This window comes from Macaca fascicularis, chromosome 1 (assembly GCF_037993035.2).
Source record: "Macaca fascicularis isolate 582-1 chromosome 1, T2T-MFA8v1.1".
Classification (NCBI taxonomy): Eukaryota; Metazoa; Chordata; class Mammalia; order Primates; family Cercopithecidae; genus Macaca; species Macaca fascicularis.
The window spans coordinates 72,830,148-72,843,432 of NC_088375.1; the positions used below are offsets into that span (position 1 = coordinate 72,830,148).

At 35.2% G+C, this 13,285-nt stretch overlaps 1 protein-coding gene across 1 annotated transcript in view; it reads left to right on the top strand.

Annotated features, from left to right (window-relative positions):
- KCNK2 (potassium two pore domain channel subfamily K member 2) overlaps positions 1 to 13,285 on the top strand; it is a 235,503-nt gene that overhangs the window by 37,052 nt on the left and 185,166 nt on the right. The window lies entirely within an intron of this gene.

Here is a 13,285-nt window from a genome sequence, read left to right on the forward strand (position 1 = left end):
ATGGACTGTGCCTTTGGAATTGTATCTAAAAAGTCATCACCAAAGCCACAGCCAGCCTGCTTAGTGTTTTAATGATAATAATGACAAATTTTCTGTTATCTGTATATATATTTTTTTGAGGCAGAGTTTCACTCTGTGACCCAGGCTGGAGTGTAGTGGTGTGATCATGGATCACTGCAGCCTTGACCTCCCAGGCTCAAGTGATCCTCCCACCTCAGCCTCCCGAGTAGCTGGGACTACATGTGTTCACCACCATATCAAGCTAATTTTTGTATTTTTGTATTTGTTTTTTTTTTTTTTTGTAGAGTCTGGGTTTTGTCATGTTGCCCAGGCTGACCTCAAACTCCTGGGCTCAAGTGATCTGTCCACCTCAGCCTCCCAAAGTGCTGGGATTATAGGCATGAGTGACTACATCTGGCCTCTTGTGTTATCCTTTACAAGTTTTGTAGTTTTGTGTTTTACATTCAGTTCTGTGATTTTTTGGGTTTTTATGAAGGATGTGAGATCTGTATCCAGATTCGTTTTTTTTACATGTGGATACTCAGTTGTCCAGCATCATTTGTTGAAAAGACCTTTTTTTTTTTTTTCTCCATTGTATTTCCTTTGCTTCATTGTCAAAGAACAGTTGACCATATTTGTAGGGGTCTGTTTCTGGACTTTCTTTCCTGTTCCATTGATTGATTTGTCTATTCTTTCTCCACATTGTCTTGATTACTGTAGCTTTATAGTAAGTCTTGAAGTGAGGTATTATCAGTCCTCTGACTTTTTTCCCTGCAATATTATGTTGACTATTCTAGGTCTTTTGCATCGCCATATAAACTTTAGTATCAATTTGTTGATAGCCACGTAATAATTTGCTGGGATTTTGGTCAGAATGGCATTGAATCTATAAATTAAGAAGCCGTGAAGGACTGACATCTTGACAATATCAAGTCTTCCTAGCCATGAACATGAAATATCTTTCCATTTATTTAGCATTTTGATTTCTTTCACAAGTTTTGCCTAGATATCTAGATATCTAGATATTTCCTAGATATCTCATACTGTGTTTTAGGCTTATACCTAAATATTTTGTGGTGCTAATATAAATAGTACAGGTTGAGTAACCGTAATCTGAAAAGCTGAAATCCAAAATGTTCTAAAATCCAAAACGTTTTGAGCACCAAGATGCTTGCTTCTTAATTTTGGATTAGGGTGCTGAGTTGGCATAATGCAAATTCTACAAAATCTGAAACAATATGAAATCCTAAATATTTCAGTCCAAGGATTTAAAATAAAGGATATTCAACCTGCATTGTGTTTTTAATTTCAAATTCCACTTGTTCATTACTGGTATATAGGACGCCAATTGATTTTTGTGTATTAACTTATATTCTGCAACCTTGCTATGATTGTTCAGTAGTTCCAGGAATTACTTTGTTAATTCTTTTGGATTCTTTTATTACATTTCTTATTACATTTTTATTGTACTTTTCAAAATGCTTGTCCTAGAGTTTCCAATATATGTTTACAGTTAATCCAAGTCAACTTTCAAATAACATTATACTACTTCACTGGTAGTGCCAGTACCTTATAATAATAAAACATAATTCTAAATTTTCCCTCCTGTTTTTGTATCATTACTGTCAATCATTTCAATTGCACGTAAGCATACACAATCAAGTACAGTATATTGATGCTATTATTATTTGGAACAAACTCTTATCTGTTAGATCAATTAAGGATTTTTTTTTTTTTTTGGACAGGTACAGTGGTTCATGCCTATAATCCTAGCACATTGGGAGGCAGAGGCAGGAGGATCACTTGAGCCCAGGAATTTGAAACCAGCCTGGGCAGCATAGGGAGACCTTGTGTCTACAAAAAATGTTTAAAAATTAGGTGGGTATGGTGGCACATGTCTGTGGTCCCAGCTACTAGGAAGGCAGAGGTGGAGAATCAGTTGGGCTCAGTAGTTCAAGGCTGCAGTGAGCTGTGATCAAGCCACTGTACTCCAGCCTGGGTGACAGAGTGAGATCGTGTCTCAAAACAAAAACAAAAAACAGTAAAAAATTTAAAAATAATTTTACCTTCACTTATTCTTTCACTTAAACTCTGCCTTTCTGTAAGTAGATTCTAGTTTCTGATCCATATCGTTTTTCTTCTCTCTATGAAACTTCTTTTAACACTTGCAAGGAAGGCCAACTAACAACAGATTTCTTCAATTTTTGTTTGTCAGAAAAATATTTCTCTTTTACCTTTGAAGAATAATTTCCCAGGGTATGAAATTGAGGTTGGTGGGGTTTTTTTCTCTCAGTATTTTAAATATTTCACTCCACTTTCTTCTTGTTTGCACGGTTTTCGAGAAGTTGAATGTAATTATTATTTTTGTTCCTCTGTAGGTAAGGTGTTCTTTCTCCCTCTATCCGCTCTAAGAATTTTTTCTTTACCTTAATTTTTTTGTAGTTTGAAAATAATATGCCTAGGTCTAGGTTTTTTTGACATTTATCTTGAATGGTGTTCTCTGCGATTCCATTAGTTTGAAGAAATCCTCTGTCATTATTGTTTCATATATGTCTCCATTTTCTTTCTTTCTTTATTCTTCCAGTATTCCCATTATATGTAGGTTACACTTTTTGCAGTCATCCCACAATTCTTGAATTTTCTGTTCTGCTTTTAAGACTTTTTTTTTTATCTTAACTTTTTGGTTTTCTAGGTTTTTATTAACATACTCTCAAGCTCAGAAATTCCTTCCTCAGACATGTCCAGTCTATTAATAATCCAGTCAAAGGCATTCTTCACTTCTGTCACAGTGGTTTTGATCTCTAGCAGTTTCTTTTCTTTTCTTTCTTTCTTTTTTTTGTGGTTCTTTCTAAAAATTTTCATCTCTCTGCTTACATTGCCTCTGTTCTTACATGGTGTCTACTTCGTCAATTAGAGTCCTCAGCATATTAGTCATAGTTGTTCAAATTCCCAATTTGATCATTTCAGCATCCCTGCAATACTTGAGTTTGATTCTGATGCTTACTCTGTCTCTTTTAACTGTGTTTATTTTTTAATTTTTTTTTTTGGCCTTTTTGTATGTGATTTTTTTCTTGAAAGCCAGACATAATGTACTGGGTACAAATAGCTGTTGTAAATAGGCTTTTAGTAATGTGGTGGTAAGGTATGAGTGGAGGAGAAGTATTTTACATTGCCATGATTCCATTTCAGTCTTTTAGTGAGAGCCTGTGCTTCCAACTGTGACCGTGAACTTCACACCTCCTTCTCAGGACCTCAGTAACTACCCACCCCATTAGGTGGGACAGGATGTCTAGAGGTCTGGAGTTGCTTACTCCTCTTCTTCCATGTGGAAGGATAGAGGGGACTGGAGTTGAATATTTCCCATCCCAGATGAGTTTGACTCTGATAAAACCCCAGCAGGTAGGCTCTGGTTAAATAATTTCTCCTGAAGGCAGATCTTCCCTAGTAAGAATAGAATGCTCTGATATATTTCAATATGATTCCCTATTTACCTTTTCCCTGTCTGAAGCATGAGGGAATTTCTCCCAGTATTCACTGTTGTGAGCCCCGGATACTCACAAGAGTATTCACTGTTGTGACTACCTTCACAAAACTGTGGGGACCTCCAGTAACTGGGTCCCTTTGCAAGTTGTATCTCTTGGGCTTGGCTACACTATGTCTTCAGGAATTCATCAATTACATTTCAGGTTTCCCTACATGGTTTCCTTGGTGGTTTCTGATCCAGTGAGTTGCCTTTCTTTGTATTCTCCTGTTGTTCTCTCCAATTTAGGGGGAATTGGTTTGTTCCATGATCTCAATTCTTTGATGGATCTAAAAAGAGTTGTTGATATTTTTAGTTTGTTCAGCTTTTTACTGGTTAGAATGGAGTAGTGACTTCCAAGTTTCATATGTGCCAAGAATAGAAACTGGAAGTTCATGTTTTAAAATCGCTCAGTAATTCAATACTTTTCATTGATGAGTGGTATTCTATTGTATCTATATACCAAAATTTGTTTATACTCTCCCCCATTGATGGACATTTATGTTGTTTCCATTTTTTTTTCTAGTGTGAATGCAGTTACTGTTTTGTACAAGTTTTTTGTGGCCTTATTTATTGATTTCTCATAATTCAATATGAAGAATGGAGTTGTTGAATCCTAATGTAAGCATATATTTAACTTTATAAATAACTGTTTGTTTTGTTGAAGGTGTTTTTATCATTTTACAGTAACACCAGAGGGCTTGAAAGTTCTGGTTGCTTCACATGCATGCCAATATTTTGTGCTGTCAGTCTCTGTAGTTCAAGTCATTCTAATGTCTAGTTGTTCCAGCACCATTTGTTGAAAAGACATTTCCTTCCTCAACTGAAATTCTTTGATGTCTTTGTTGAAACCAGTCATCTGTCTATGTAAGTTTGTATTTGAACTCTCTATTCTGTTTCATTGATCTATTTTTTATTTTTACATTAATATTTCTTTATCTTTGGACAGAACAAGGGAATGTATGAATGTTTACTAACCCATTTACATACAAATATCTACTTTTTTGTATCTCCTTATCTGTAATATTTTAAAATATGTATGCATTCATGTTTGTATTGATTATCCCAATCCAGTGTCACGGATTCTAATTGCCCTCACCTATTGCTTATTTATAACATTTTTTCTCTTACAGTGAAAATCCTGGCTTCCATTATCTACAGTTTATTTACTTATTTGTTCAATTCTAGTATACAAATAATTTCAAATTTGCTAACTCCTACCCCTGTGAGAAACAAATTTACCAACTCGAGTTAGTGTTTGTATGCACAGAATTTTGTCTTTGTACTTATAGTATCCAGTAAAATCAGTTTCCCAAAGTTAAGTCAAAAACTTTTTTACCTTTCAGTGATATAATTCAAACATTTGTAAGACTTGTTTGTTACAGTCCACATACTATCCTGTCAACCCCTGACATCCTGGTTAATTTTTATAAGTTTGCAGAGTTTACTTTTGGTACTGTACAGTTCAATGGGAATTTGACAAGTGCATAGAGTTATGAATCTACCACCTCTGTGCCATACAGAATAGTTCAATCACTCTACAAACTCCTGTATGTAGCTCCTTCGTTGTCTTCTTTTTCATCTCCCAATTCCCGGAAACTACTGATCTGTTCTCCTTTCCTATAGTTTTGCCCTTTTCATAATGTCATATGATTGAATCTTACATATGTATTCTTTTGGTCTGCCTTCTTTTCCCTGGCAAAATATACTTAAGGTTCATCCGCGTTGTTGCACAAATCACCTGAGTAGTAACCCATTGTATAGCTATACCATAGTTTGTTTATACATTCACCTGTTGAATGAAATCTTGGTTGTTTCCAGTTTTTTGATATTTGAATGAAGCTGCCATAAACATTGGTGGGCACGTTTTTGTATGAACATAAGTTTTCAGTTCACTTGCGAAAATAGAAATGAGATTGCTTGTTTCCATGGTAAATATAGGTTTAAATTTATAAGAAAATATTAAGTTACTTTTGAACCCAGCTGTGCATTTCACATTTCCAACAGCAGTGAGTGAGAGTTTCTATTGCTCTGCATCTTCATCAGCATTTGGTATTGCAGATTTTGATTGGTTTTCAGGAGTTTTTTTTTTTTAAATATATTCTGGGTATTTGTCCTTTGTCAGATATATGCATAGTAAACACATTTTACTAGTCTGCTGTTTGTCTATTCATTTTCTCACCAATGTCTTTTGATTTGCAGAAGGTTTTAATTTTCATGAATTTCAATTTATAATTTTTTTATGGTTAGTGCTCTCCGTTTACTGTGTAAAAAATCTTTGCCTACTTCAAGTTTATGAAGACACTCTCATGTGTGTTTTTTTTGTTTTTCCAAGAAAATTTATAATTTTAGCTTTTACTTTTAGGTCTGTAATACCCCTCAAACTGATTTTTGTGTGTGTGTGTATGGTGAGATAAATGTCATGATTCATTTCTTTTCTATATGGATATCCAGTTGTTCCAGCACTATTTGGTGAAAAGACATTCCCTTCCTTCATTGAAATTCTTTGATGCCTTTGGTGAAACCAGTCATCTATCTATGTGTAATTCTATATTTGAACTTTCTATTCTGTTCCATTGATCTATTTTTTCTATCTTTACATCAGCATGGCACCATCTTAACATTCACTTCATAAAAAGTTTTAACATTAGTTTTAAATTCTCCAACTTTGTTCTTTTTTAAAACTTGTTATAGCTATTCTATATATTTTGGATTTTAAAATATATTTTAGAATCAGCTTGTCAATTTCTTCAGTATGCCTGTTTAGATTTTGAATTGACATGTGTTAAATCTGTAGATCAATTTAGGGAGATTATTTATGTCAACAGAATTGAATCGTCTAATCTTTGAATATATTATAACTCTTCATTTACTTAAATCTTTAATGCCTATCAACAATGTTTTTTAGTATTCCATGTACAGATTTTACAAACATTTCATTAGATTTTCCCTTGGTATTTTATATATTTTGATGTTTTTGTGTATGGTATTGTTTAGTTAATTTGATTTTCCAATTGTTTGTACTAGTATATAGAAAGTACACTGATTTTATGTTTTGAGCTTGTATCCTGCAACCTTGATATATTCACTTATTTGTTCTAATATTTGCTTTGTAGATGTCTTAGAATGTACTAAATGATGCCATCTGTAGATTTATTTTACTTCTTCCTTTTAGTTCTTAATGCCTTTTATTCCTTTTCTTGCCTTATTGCACTTGCTAAAATCCCAGTCCAATATTGAAGTGGTAAGAATGAATATCCTCATCTTGCTCCTGATCTTAGAAGGGCAAAGCACTTATTATTCAATATTTCATCATTAAGTGTGCTATGAGCCATAAGGTTTTGGTGTTTCTTGTTTGTTTCCTTTTCATAGTCAATTACTTATCTGGTTCAGAAAATTGCTGAGAGCTTTTTCTTTGTAATTATGAATGATTGGTGAAAAGATTTTTCTATATCTATTCCAATGATCATATAATTTTATTTTATCCTTTATTATTTCAATGAGGTGAGTTATACTGATAGATTTTCAGATATTAAGCCAATCTTATGCTCCTGAAATAAACTCTGATTGGTTGTGATGGATTGACTTTATTATATATTTCTGGGTTTGAGTTATTAATATTTTGTTAAGGATTTATAGGTCTAAGTTTATTAGGGATATTGATTTCACGTCTTCTTTTTTATAACGTCATTGCAAGATTTTGATAAGGGTTATCTTGACCTCATAGAATATGTTAAAATTCCCTTCTCCACTATTTTCTGAAAGAGTTGTATTATTTCTTACTAATTGTTTGACAGAATTCACCAGTGAAGTTACCTGAGCTTAGACTTTTCCTTGTGGGAGGTTTTAAATTGTGAATTTAATTATTTAACAATTAATAATGAATATTAAGATAGTAATTAATATTAAGATTATCTAGTTTTTTCCTATAAGTCTTAATAATTTGTGTTATTGAGAGAATTTGCCAGTTCTATCAAATTGATTGGCATTGCTTTTTAAAATATGCCCTTATTATCTTTTTAAGACTTGTAGAATCTATAATAATCTCGTTTATTCATAATTATGGTTATTTATATTTTCTATTTTTCTTGAGATATACCTTAGGTGGTAGAAGGCAGCTGGTGTGTTCAGTGATGCAGGTTGTCAGTCTTCTTCCAAGATACAAGGAAGAAGCTTCTAGCTCTTCAGTCTCCTTATGTTCTCCCAATCTGAAGGCAGGAGCAGAAAATTCAGTCTACCTCTTCATCTTTATTTTTATCTTCAACTCTTTAGAGATTAGAGACCCTGAATCTCATTAGGAACATTGTAGACCCACCAATCCCCTCCAGGGCTTTCAGAATCTCAGCAAGTAAGCCTCCACTATAATAGTCCTCCTTCAGTTCCTTGCCTTAGGGCTCATCAGTATTGTCCTCTGAGCTTTAGTCAGGTCCCACAGGAAGGAAGTTCACAACTCTTTTGTTTATATCATCTACGAATGTCTTACCTGCTGTTTGCAGCAGCTGCTGGGTTTTCAGGAGATAGAGACTTTTGATAAGAGTTGAGAGTGAATGGAGATAGTATGTTCAGGGAATAGCCCCTTCGATTTTCTGGGCTCAAACTTTATTCTTTAAATTTAAATTTGTGAACACTGTCTAGAAAGTTCTGTCTAAAGATTCACCCAACATTTCCAGCATTGAAGTCAAGCTCTGGAATCACTCCTTGTTTTTAATCTATATATCTAACTTTGTCCCTAATGAATTTGCAAAGGGTCGTAAAAACAGAACCAATAGATTGTACTTCTAGAACAGGGAATCCTTTTCCTTTGTTCTTTGGTATATATATATATATATATATATATATATATATTTTTTTTTTTTTTTTTTTTTTTGAGACGGAGTCTTGCTCTGTCGCCCAGGCTGGAGTGCAGTGGCCGGATCTCAGCTCACTGCAAGCTCCGCCTCCTGGGTTCACGCCATTCTCCTGCCTCAGCCTCCCAAGTAGCTGGGACCACAGGTGCCCACCACCACGCCCAGCTAGTTTTTTGTATTTTTAGTAGAGATGGGGTTTCACCAGGTTAGCCAGGATGGTCTCCATCTCCTGACCTCGTGGTCCGCCCGTCTCGGCCTCCCAAAGTGCTGGGATTACAGGTGTGAGCCACCGCGCCCGGCCTTTTTGGTATATTTTAAATAAATGTTCTTCATTAATGGTAAATGTGTATGATTATCTGAAATTTTCTCTCAGTTTGATCCTTCTTTAAACATCACTGAAACCACTGAAAAACATTTTATTCCCAGCACTTCTGGTTTTTGGATGCCACTTTATTTGCTTCTATTTCTCCTCTCTCTGTCTTCTATTATAAGGTCATTTACATAAAAATTGAATCTTAAGGTGGTTTATCAATACGTTATGATCATTTTTACCTGCAGCAGAGAATACTCACATTTGGTGTTGCCATGGAAGCAATTATGCTATCAAAAAGAAAAGAATGAAGATTTCAGTTCGGGTAGAATTTAGGTTGGACTGACAATGTCGGAGAAATGAAAAGTTGCCTACTATTTGTGCCTGAAGGAAAAGAAGATATGAATTAGATAGTAATTATTCACTTTGTTTTAAGACTATCTATAAGAATGCAAAATGAAATTTGGAATCATTTTGTAAGTCTTGCCTGTATACTAAAGCCATATACTAAAGCTAACAAGAGAGTGCCATTTGGTGACCTGATTGGTCTTTATCAATTACATTGACTTAAAAAAAATTACTCCAACTTGAATATATTCCTCTTTTAACAAGCTAATCTTGAAAAACAAAATTAATCTTGAAAGATGAAGGGTAGCTCGATCAGCCACTTATCACAGAAGTCACTGAGTTATATAATAATTTCCTCAGCACCTCCACTTGGGAGAATCTTTTTTCTAGTTTTGCACTAAACCCTATCTACAGTTATGTTTCCATTATATTCCAAACTAGAGAAGAATCATTGCCAAATAACATAGTATTGGATATTGAAGACAAGTAACTTGAAGGTAAGCTATTTTGTAATTTGATAGAGGAACTCAATTGAAATATAAGGGTAATCACAAAACTTAGAGAGGAGGCAGGGAAGATAACACTTTATAACTTCAGAATACCATTAACATTATCCTCAGAACCAAACACAATTTTTTAAATGCACTATTTAAACATTTTTTCTCTTTAAATTGTTTTTCTACAAGTACTTTTCTCAATTTAGACTGTGGATATGGATCTTTGCCATCGCATACAATTTGCTTTCTAATAAATTTTTATTTACATCCTGGAGAACTCATCTTCCCTGAACATCCTAAAATCTAGGTGCTTGGGACAGAGGAGGGATGAATGAAGGCTTTTTCTATCATTGTTTATTGCCTTCCAGGAGAGTGGAATTTCTACAGTGAATTACAATTAACTGGAGACTGAGCAATCTGGAAGTGCCACTTTGCAGAATATTATGGAATGCCATTCTTTGGACATTTTTACAAGTGGGGAGGGATAAGCATGGTATAAGAGAAGGAGCTCTGGATTGAGGTTTTAATGTATTTCAGTTCCTGTGCTAAGTACTTTACATTATATTACAGTGAGACCATGGTCACAGGCTTTTGAGCCAGGTAGTCTGGGTTGGATGTGAACTCCCCACTTAGCATTATGGGATGTTAGATGAGTTATCTCTGCTTTGTACCCTTATCTAATAAGAACATAATTTTCTATCAACCTTAGAAGCTTGTTGTAAAGCACAGTGTTATGTAACATCTGCTCTTACCATTAATTCTTAAAATATGTCCATAAGACAAATAATACTATTGTTTCCACTTTACAGATGACAAAACAGATGATTAGAGAGGTTACATAACTTGCCCAAGGTCACACTCCTAGTTCAATGGCAAGATGGAATCTGAGCCTAGGCCAGTTGGACTTTAAAGACATTATTCATTAGGATTACACCAGATGTGGCTTAGCTTCTAAGTAACCGTGTGATATTAGGAAAGATAATTATTCCTTCAGAGCCTCAATTTATGTAACTGCGTGACTAATGGGGATCCTGGGGCTTAATAGAAACAGAGTTACTTCCAGTTAATGGAAGTAACTGCTTATGAAGCAGGTAAGTGGCTATCATTAGAAATGAAGACTACCTCTGTGAACCGGCATGATAGAGTAGGAAGTGCTTTGTGAGTTTAGATACAGTGTGGCCACTTGCTAGCTATGAGGTCTTGAGCAAACCAGTTCTCACATCTGTATCTGAGACTCAGCCAGCTATCAGCTTTCAATGCCCGAAAGCATTATGCAACAGACATGTCAAATTCTGAAGGCTGTTTGAGACTCAAATCCAACATTTGACAGGAAACCGCTGATTGGGCAACTTCTGTGTCTGGCAAATGTGAAGGAACCATGCTCTGTGTGGAGTACTCTTTAGTCGCTCCCTAGCTTGAGCTAGCCAAGCAAAGAAGGTCTGAATGGGAACTTCAGGCCACAGCATGGGACTTCAGACCCAAGGCTTCACTGCCTTTTAAACTTTTGCATTCTTATGTTTCACTCTTCTCCTCTTCATCTACCATCTTATTTCTGGCTAAAATAAGGAAAACCATTAGATGTCCAGCATCAGCACTCAATGTGTCAGAAACCAAACTCTTTCTTAGAAGACTATGCCTCATTTCCTTTTTCCTTTTCTTTTTTTTTTTTTTTGAGATTAAGTAAGCAGCTCTGCCACTTCTTAGCAATTTATTTAGAGTAAGTAAATTTTCTTCACTAAGCCTCAGTTTTCCTGTCTATAAACTGAGGATAATAGAAGCCGCTTCCAGAAGTTGCAGTAAAAATTAAATATAATAGTACACATAAAGTTCATAACAGAGTGCCTGGTACATAGTATGTGCTAACCCATAGTTAGCTGGTGAGAGGAGCTCAGAGGTATAAAATGAGGTAAAAATCAAGTGTTGGTAAGTTTTGTTTCTTGTGAGCAATTCTGATCCACAGTGATAGGAAAGGACAACTTAACTTTTTCTTAAAATGAGGTTGGGAAACTTTCTGGGATTCATATATCTCTACCTTAATGTGACACTCAAGAAAATCATATGTACTCAGATCTTGATATTAGCTTGCTGAAAATGTTGAATTTTAAACTCAGATATTTGTCCTTAAAATATGTGTTGAATTATTTCATTTATATGTGCCTGAATTATGCACAAAATTAAGACATCATTTCTACCATTGATGATTTTCAGGTGAGCCAATGAGATTACAAGCTATATTTTCAGATGTGTAACTTAAGGAAAGGGCACAACCTGTTACACATAATTTTGTCATAGACCATCAGGTTGGATACTGTATTAGTCCATTTTAATACTGCTATGAAGAAATACCTGAGACTGGGTAATTTATAAAGAAAAAGAGGTTTAATGGACACACACAGTTCCAAATGGCCAGGAAGGCCTCACAATCATGGCAAAAGGTGAAGGAGGAGCAAAGTCACGTCTTACATGGTGGCAGCCAAGAGAGCATTTGCAGGGGAACTCTCCCTTATAAAACTATCAGATCTCATGATACTTATTAACTATCACAAAAATAACACAGGAAAAACCTGCCCGCATGATTCAGTGACCTCCCACTGGTTCCCTCCCATAACTCGTGGGAATCAAGGGAGCTACAATTCAAGGTGAGATTTGGGTGGGGACACAGCCAAGCCCTATCAGATGCTATAAGATGTATGCTAAGCAAATGCAGAAAGACGTAGATAGGACATAAGATCAAGGGCACAAGTACTGAATAAATCATTCAGTTGCATTTTGTAGTTGTGGGTTGCCTAAACAAGGTGTTGCCATTGGAGACCCTGGTTAAGAAAACAAGGGGTAGGAAAAGAAACTTGGTAAGGTTCATGGAGGAAGTAGAGTGTCATAGGATGGGTCAGTGATAAAGTCAAAATGGCCTGATGATTTGTGGAAACAAAGAACATATTCTGGTCCAAATAAAACATTGAGAAAGGGCATCAGCAGAAGTAAAATGAGTAGACAAAGGAAGCACTGAATTAATTTGTCTAAGAATAAGAGTAGAAGAGTAGAAAGAACAAACACTCTGTTTTTAGAATCACGTTTTAAAAATTCAGTCACTGGCACTATTGCTTGATGCTTATCCAAGACACTAAACTTAGCGTCACCTTTTACTTCTCCCTCTTTTATCACATCCTGCCTCTCATTTTACAAACCCTCTTGGGTTGATGTACCTACTTTATTCTCTCATAAAATCATGACTTATCTTGCCATTTCCTAAGTGGGCTTACTTCCAGAAAAATTTCTGCAAATACCTGTGTTTTAGCCTAATTAACTTTTTCCAAATTCACAATGGCTCCTACTTACCCACAAGACAAAATGCCAGTGTATCCTTTCATTCTAGGCTCTCTTATTGAATTTAATGTTATCTCTTATGATACTGTATAACAAAAATTTACTATGTTTATTGCTATGCAACTACTATGTATTCCCTACTCTCCAGGTGCCCATGAGTGTGTGATAAACCAGTATGTGCCCTCACAGGTCTAGCACTCAATATTCAAATCACCTCTTACAATGCAAGTGACTTCTTGGATAGTTATTAGAGGGAAAAAAAGCAAAAAATAAGAAGTGTTTGAGAAGATGTGGAGAAGCTGGAATGCTTGTGCATTGCTAGTGAAACTGTAAAATATAGCTGCTGTGAAAAACAGTATGGTAGTTCCTCAAAAAATTAAACATAGGATTGCCATTGATCCAGCAATTTCATTTCTAGGTATACAGCCAAAAGGTTTGA